Source organism: Chaetura pelagica, unplaced genomic scaffold (genome assembly GCF_000747805.2).
Source record: "Chaetura pelagica isolate M959 unplaced genomic scaffold, ChaPel_1.0 scaffold220, whole genome shotgun sequence".
Classification (NCBI taxonomy): domain Eukaryota; kingdom Metazoa; phylum Chordata; class Aves; order Apodiformes; family Apodidae; genus Chaetura; species Chaetura pelagica.
The window spans coordinates 1,147,964-1,155,599 of NW_009951982.1; the positions used below are offsets into that span (position 1 = coordinate 1,147,964).

General features: G+C 37.0%; 1 protein-coding gene across 2 annotated transcripts in view; it reads left to right on the forward strand.

Annotated features, from left to right (window-relative positions):
* The window catches only part of GRID2 (glutamate receptor, ionotropic, delta 2), a 716,811-nt gene that overhangs the window by 518,944 nt on the left and 190,231 nt on the right, over window positions 1–7,636 (forward strand). The gene's annotated exons all lie outside the window — the stretch shown is intronic.

Consider the following 7,636-nt stretch of genomic DNA (forward strand, 5'->3'; position numbering starts at 1 on the left):
TAGCTAAGTCACCTTGAGCAGAGATTCTGACAGATGCTTCAGAAACTAAACAGAGCTGGATCTTGTTGATATTTTCAGTGCATATTGCAGAGTCTTTAGGTGACCAGAATGTTGGATGAGTCCTTATTTCCTCACCTATAAATTCAGTCTTCTTCGACTTTGTTTTCCATACTATGCATTGAGCAACTATTTATTCTTTAGAGCTACAGATGAAAAGGCTCCAGAGAGACTTCATAGTGGCCTTCCAGTATCTGAAGGGGCTACAGGCAGGAATGCTGGAGAGGGTCTTTTTACAAGGGCTTGTAGTGAGAGGACAAGAAGTAATGGATTAAAACTTGAAGAGGGGAGGTTTAGGTTAGACATTAGGAGGAACTTCTTCACTATGAGGGTTGTGATACACTGGCACAGGTTGCCCAGAGAAGCTGTAGGTGCCCCATCCCTGGAAGTGTTCAAGGGCAGGTTGGATGGGGCTCTGAGCAACCTGGTCTAGTGAGAGGTATCCCTGTCCATGGCAGGGAGTTTGGATCTATATGAACATTAAGATTCCTTCCAACTGAAACCATTCTATGATTCTATGAATTCTGTATCTCTGTATTTAATTGGATGACTTTGGCTGTTTTTTGAGTGTGGGCCTGTCTGGGTGAATGCCTGAGTGAAGCACTAAGTTGTATTCTTTCATTTCACAAAAAGATGGATGAGAGAGAGACCCACAGAAAGGTCTTGGAAGTACAGAAGTACAAAAAGACTTCCTAGCCCTTCAAGCTCTTTTCTGATGATGTAATTTAGATTTATTGTGCAAATTTAAACTATGGTACAGTTTACTTATAAAGAAGAGATTAATGACCGTGGGCACACGTAAGTTGTGCAAAACAGCGAGGTAGTACAAACAGACTTTTGAAATATTCCTTGTTTACCCTGTATTGTAGTTCAAGGATAAAGAAACATTGACTGGTTTTGAAAGGAAATAGATTTGGAGTTGTTCAGAGAGAATAGAATTTTGCACAGAATACAGCTAGACTATGAAACTCAGTGTCACAAGACCCTATAAGGACAAAAGCAAAGTTAAAAAGTAAGATATTGAAAATATGTGATTTTTATGTTTGCCAAGATGAGTGTTTAAAATTAAATATAGAGATTATAAGAATATTTTCCCATTGAAGGTAGCACTGTAAATGTCTATCCCTAGAGTTTTGCACTGCAGCTGGTTAAAAAAAAAAAAAAAAAGTGTCCAGAGCAGAACAGATTAAATCTGTTCCAATTTTTTTCTAAACAGCATTCAGTGATCCAGAGAAAGCTTTAGAAAGAGTCATGGTGAAGAGAAAGGAATTTTTTTCAGAAAGAGATTTCTATATATAGTGTGAGAATGTGATAATTGTTCCTGGAAGCATCTTTCAAAAATATTCTAAAGAATTCTGACTAAATATTTTTTACACTAAGCTGAATAGTAAAATACTTTTAAATTAATGTGGTATTTGTAATCAATGTCACAAAAATAAAGGGGATCCTAAAACATTTTTGTCAGAGATAGAGAAGGACATTTTTAAGGGGAAAAAGCCTTATGTTGGTTTTACACTTTTGACAAAACTTCACCTATTTTATCTTTGATTAGGTTTTACTTTACATTGTATGAGCCACTAGTGTTGGAGGCAGATCACAATAATTATAGGAGTCGGATATATTTTTGTTAGCTACACTAATTAAAGTGCACTTCAGATTTTAATGTATTTAGTGGTCTGACTTAAGAACTACCTAACCATTTTTATATCTCAGCTCTAGTGGAAGCAGCTGCAATTAGCAGACTGACTGAAATTTCTAAATACATGCATCTTCCCTAATTAACATGTTTCCGAGTACTTTTCTAGGAGATAATTAAGGGTGAAATCATGACAAAAGGACCATTGAAGTCATTGGGACCAGAAGTTCACACTATCAAGTGTATAAAGATTTTATTTTTTTTTTCCTGAGGAACAATCAATTTATTTTAATTAAGGCAAGTAAAATTTTAGAAATAGGAGTGCATTTAAGAGTCCAAATTCTGCTTAAGTCAGTTGTGTTTGGGTTCTGAAGTAATTTGATTACTTCAGAAAAGTTCACTTATATTCACAGGTTAATATTCCTAGGACTCAAAATAGAAAACAATTTAGGAAACACCGAGAATTCATGTTTGCCTTTGTTTTTATTGGCCAAATTGAGTCATATATCTAGGAGAAACTCTGTGCAAATCCCCTCCATCAACTTCGTGGGCTACTGTCATACCTGGAAAGCAGTGGGAGCATTCATGTAAAAATTCATTGCATTGGAGTTCTTCATCTAGTGATGAGTTAGAATTCAGGAATTGAATTTGCCTTAAGTACAAATTTTATACAATTATGACTGTAAATGCCATCCATCACCTTGCAGACCATGGATTGCTTAGGCTATATGTGTTGCTGGAGTCGAGTACTTGGAGTAATACAGTCAGATACTGGTTTTATTTACAGCAGTGGTATTACCATCCCAAAGGAACTACAGAAAAACTCTTGCTTTTACACATTGTGCTGTGGCTTGTGTTTGTGCAGATATAGTTATATTCAGTGAGAGATACGGGTGAATTTCTGATATCTGTTGGCATTTGTCTGTATGTATTTGGCATTTGAGTGTGTATTTTTGACATTTAAATTTCAGTGCAATACTTTTATCTATAATGTTGAAATACAAGCTGCCATTCCTGTGAATAACCATCCAACAAACAAACGAACAAAAGGAAGCTGATAGCTTGGAGGAGCACTGTCTTATATCTTAGTGCACTGCAGAAATAGTGGTTTTCATTTTTCCTCCAGTGATCCTTGTAATTCAGAATGGGCTTGTCCTCAGAGGCTCTGTGCTACAACTTTTGAAGTTTAGAGGACTTCTTCCTGTTACCACACTGGTTTTCTTACCACATGTGAACATTTGGAGATTGTGGTGCATTTAATTCTGCTTCCATATCCCTGTCAGCATGCACCCACTTCCTGTGCATTTCTCTTCTCTTCTGAAGATGGTTTCTGTCATTTCCTCCCAATGGGGAAATGAGGTGACGTGCCAGACTCTCTCATCTCTTCCTCTCTGCACCAGGATGCCTACATCAATGCTTTCTTCCAGGACACCTAGGGTTGCCTTTTAGCAAGGATAGAGCTGTAGGCATGTAGGAAAATAGATACCCTGAATGAGGCACCAGGGTAACCCAGGAAACTTCAAGCCCTCCACATTTATCCAGTAGGGTTGTATGGCTCTGCCCTAAATTATATTAATTTCATGAGCTTAAGGAGGAAATGTTATGTATTTTAATCCAAGAGATATCTGTAGCACAAAACATTTCATATGAATGTGACTCAAGGCCTTTGGCTGTAATGCCTGAAAGATGTGTTTTTCCTCTCTCCTTCTGCCAGTGAGAATGGCAGGACTTCCCATGTTGAATCAATGCATGCAGGTTTTGAGTTCACAGATTATTATGGGTTATGTGGAACATTCTGTAGTCGTGTTATTTGTTCAGAGATGTGAAAATTGTATTGCATTTTTTGTTCTCATTTTAGTAAAAAAATTGCTACTTTCCCTTCATCTGAGAACAGTTGTTGATTACAATAGTGGCATTGCTTTGTTATCTGGTATATAATTTTTTTTTACATTTACATCAAGAAGCAACTTCTAAGTGTATATTTTGATCTTGGGGAAGTTGCTGCCTCCTCTTACAAAGTTAACACTTCTTTTTTTGGCATCTTTCATCATATTCCCCTTTGCTTCATTAGGTAAAAAGGCAAAGTTACACACTTCTGCTGACACATTAATTAACACTACTTAGTAACCAAGAGCAGACAAACTATTTTCTTCTTGGTTAGCTTGTTTCCTTTGCAATTGTGACCAAAGGCAGAGCTTTGTAAAGTGATTTAAAAAAATATCTGTATAAATCAGCACTTGGCAGTTTAAGCTGTGATCTGTTTCAGCTGTTTCTAAAGGCTGACATGCAATTTATGATGTGACTGAAAGATATACTTGCAATTTACAGAGATGTTGTTGATGGAGTATTTTCTAGTGTGTTGAAAAGAAATGTTGCTGTTTCTGACTGCTTTGCCTCTAGTGCTGATAGAAAAGATGGACCTGGCACGATATTGACATGATACTTTCTCTGCAACAACTTTAAATACATAAGTAGCCTGCTAGAAACGAAATAAACCACTCTACTACTAATGGTAAATACCTCAGTGAACTGGGACCTGCTGTTCCACTTCACTGCAGTAGTTAAATCTATTGTAGACCTGTTGAAAACTACAATTTCCTTCCTTTATTTGGTGTGATACAATACATGAAGATGCAGTGACTGACTCTCTACTTTCTGCTAACTTCTGCAGATCTTTTGTGAAATTTCAATTAAATTTAATTTGGATGGAAAGTGTTGGGAATTTGCATGTTATGACAGTGAAACTAGTGTTAGTAGAGGACCATGATTTACTTGAAAGTGCACTTCTGTGTAGCTTAAAAGTCAGACTAAATGCATATTTGAGTGTAATGGAATATGAAAAAATAATATCTCTGTCCATATTTAATTCCTGACTTTAAAAAAATGTAAAGGCTTAAAAAAATTCCCTTTCTTTGCTCTTGAATAAAGCATTTTCTTTTAAAATCTAACACTGCAGAAGGAGAGACAGACCGACTGAAATAAGTCAATAGTGTACCGTGGGGAGAATTTGTCAGGGTTTGGACTCTGAATCAGATGTGAGGGGAAGGAATCTACATCTTGATGCTGGACTGTCCAGTTGCCTGCCCTGACCCTGGACTGTTTGGATGAGTGAGTATTTTGGTGTTCATAACAAGTGCAATGTAACGAAGCCAGAGATGGATTTGTTGAATGCTGCCACAGGAACATGGAAGGTTCAACTGAAACTAAGGTTCTAATCCTTCTGTTGTTCATTAATAAATGCAGCACAGAGTTGCTATTACAGGCAGTTTTAAGAGCAGCCTGTTTCCCATGAGTTATTCACCTGCAGAGCAGAACATCTACCAGGAATACAGAAGAGCCATCATCAGGTTTATGAGCAATATCACCCAGAACACAAACTCTCAAACTCCAAACTAATGCCCACAAAGCAAAAGCACATAGAGACAGATTATCTCACCTGTTTCTCTTTGGAAGCAGCACAGTTAGCCGTGTCTGCTGAGGTCCGGTGTGCTCAAGCAGTTGTACATAGTGGGACTTGTCAAACAGAAAGGTGATTTTAGGCTGCAAGACAACTGGGTGTACAGATTTCCCAGTCCCGAATAATAAGGTTAAGTGCCTGGGTCAACATTCAACTCAATTAATTAAGGTATAGATTTGGCATGCAGGTGGATGGCTTTTAGCAATGACATTTATAGGGCTAGAGGAGTGGGATTAGAACACCAAAAAAATATTTCAGGCCTCAGTATCTGCAGCACACTGGAATGAAGAGGTATTTCCTCCTGCATTGGGAACAGTGTGATAAAAGAGAAAATGCAGGGGGGCAGGAGGGGAGAATGCAGTGGGATGCCAGGGAGAGGATGGATGTAAAACAGGTATTTCCCATGCAACCTTGGTGCTCTGCAGTATTTCTCTTGGCAATTTTTGTCAAAGATAAGCTCATCTCTCGTTTGCTCAGAAACTGATACAAATATTCTTACTGAAAACTACTTTCAGTGTATTGGAACTGCCTATTTTGACTGATTGCTTTCATTAGAAAGAGACAAATCTTTTATATGTGCTTGAAATTATATAATTTCATGGGTTTTATTTTTTGTTCATTCGGATAAGAGGTTACATTTTACCCTTCTGTTGAAATACAGAAATGTTGAAATGACAGGAAAGAACAGGAGAAATATTTTCCACTTTCAAAGTTGTGTTTTTAATTTCCTATAACATCATGTTATGACAATGGAAACTTTCTTTCTCAAGATCAATCATAAAATGATAATAATAAAGCTAGGATTTGTATCAGTAACTCCCATTTTTTGTTGATGCTGCTAGGCAAGTGCCTAACCACAGAGGCTCCTGTGTGATTATTCTGTTCTTCAAAATGGATATAAGAGCAAAGAATGATACATAACTTTGTTGATTTTTTTTTGGCAGCAGAGATTTTGTTTGTCCTGGAAAGTTTTGAATAGCAGAAATAGTGTCTTTTTTTAATAACTACAGTGGGAAAGAGAATTTGGGTTTGAATGTTGGTCTGGTTACTGTAGCATGTGAAACTTGATTTATATCCTTTAGATATTTTTCCTTCATTTTTTGGGTTCTTCTTTTCCTCTTGAACTACTTGCAGCTGGCTACATGTAGGGAATTACATACTTTTTTTTTTTTCCAAACTCACTGCTTTCAATTGCTAACACTTCACAGTTTTTAGTACGATTGGTTGGGCTACTTTTGAAATACCTTTGATATCACAAAATCACAGAGTTGTAAGCAGCCCTGATAAGCCAAATGACGTTTGCCTCTGTGTCCATCAAGTATATAGTGTCGCTTTCTACTAAAGCAAGGACAACTCAAACCCAAACTTTTTATCCCTTTAGTCCTCCATCCACAGTCTGTGGTATCTAGAGGAGCTAGCCAAGTCATAAGCTGGTCGGGAAACTGGTAATTTAACTCAATGGAAATGCAGTGCCTCTGTTTATTTGTCTGCCTGTGTATCTGTCTGTCTATCTAATATCTATCACCCTCAGCCTCTGAAGCCATGGGAGTAGATTTACAGTCAGCAGAAACGTGAAAACATCTATGAAGCTGCTAAAGGCTCCCAAATTCATCAGAAGGATTTAGGCATCTATAGGCAAGTGTCAGAAAGAATTACATTAGTGAAGAGTCAAGGACCAGCTGTTCACTGGTGAGAGGAGGGTGGTGTCCACCAGGGAGAAGAGCTTGAGTTGATGGGGAGTCTGATGTTTGTGTTGGAACAGAAAATGCATGTGAGTACAGTGGTTATCTATGGAGAAAGAGGAGAAATGATGCCTCAAAGAGTGGAAATTGCTTTCTGCTGCAATTAGCAAAACACAGCTGAAAGCACAGTTAATCCTTGTTTGCTGTGGTGTTTTAAGACAGATAAGAAACTAGCAGTGATATTTGAGAAGAAAAAGAGAGGCATCCCTGTGATTTCACCTGGATGATGTATCATTGTTTATAATGTAGTTTCTAGCTGAGTTACTCAGTCTTTATATTTCAAAATATGGCAGAGTTTACTATGCATAAATAATAATTTGTAAAGTAAAAGTTCTCAATTAATTTTTCTTATCTGCTAAAAGGTCTTCAGAAGTAGAAGTGACATTTCATTTGGTCTTAATATTTCATTTTTGGCAATGCTGAGATATGTTTCCCATAAAGTAGTTACAGCTGTATAGTGCAATTAAAAGACTATGAAAAGTGATTTCCAGAGTTAAAATGTTATTTCTGTGTAACTTGTTAGAGCCACCTCCTTGCTTTTCTTGAGTGACAAGGGTGATGAAACATATGATGACTTAATAAGATTTATAGTTCTTTCATAGTTTTGAAAGATTTTTATGATTCAGCCTTAAAATTACAGTGCTCATATTTTTGCCTCTTCTACAGTTATAATACAATGCTTTAATAAAAGGGTAAGTTACAACCAAAATTAATAATAAATACTCTTATCATTTTGCATTCCTG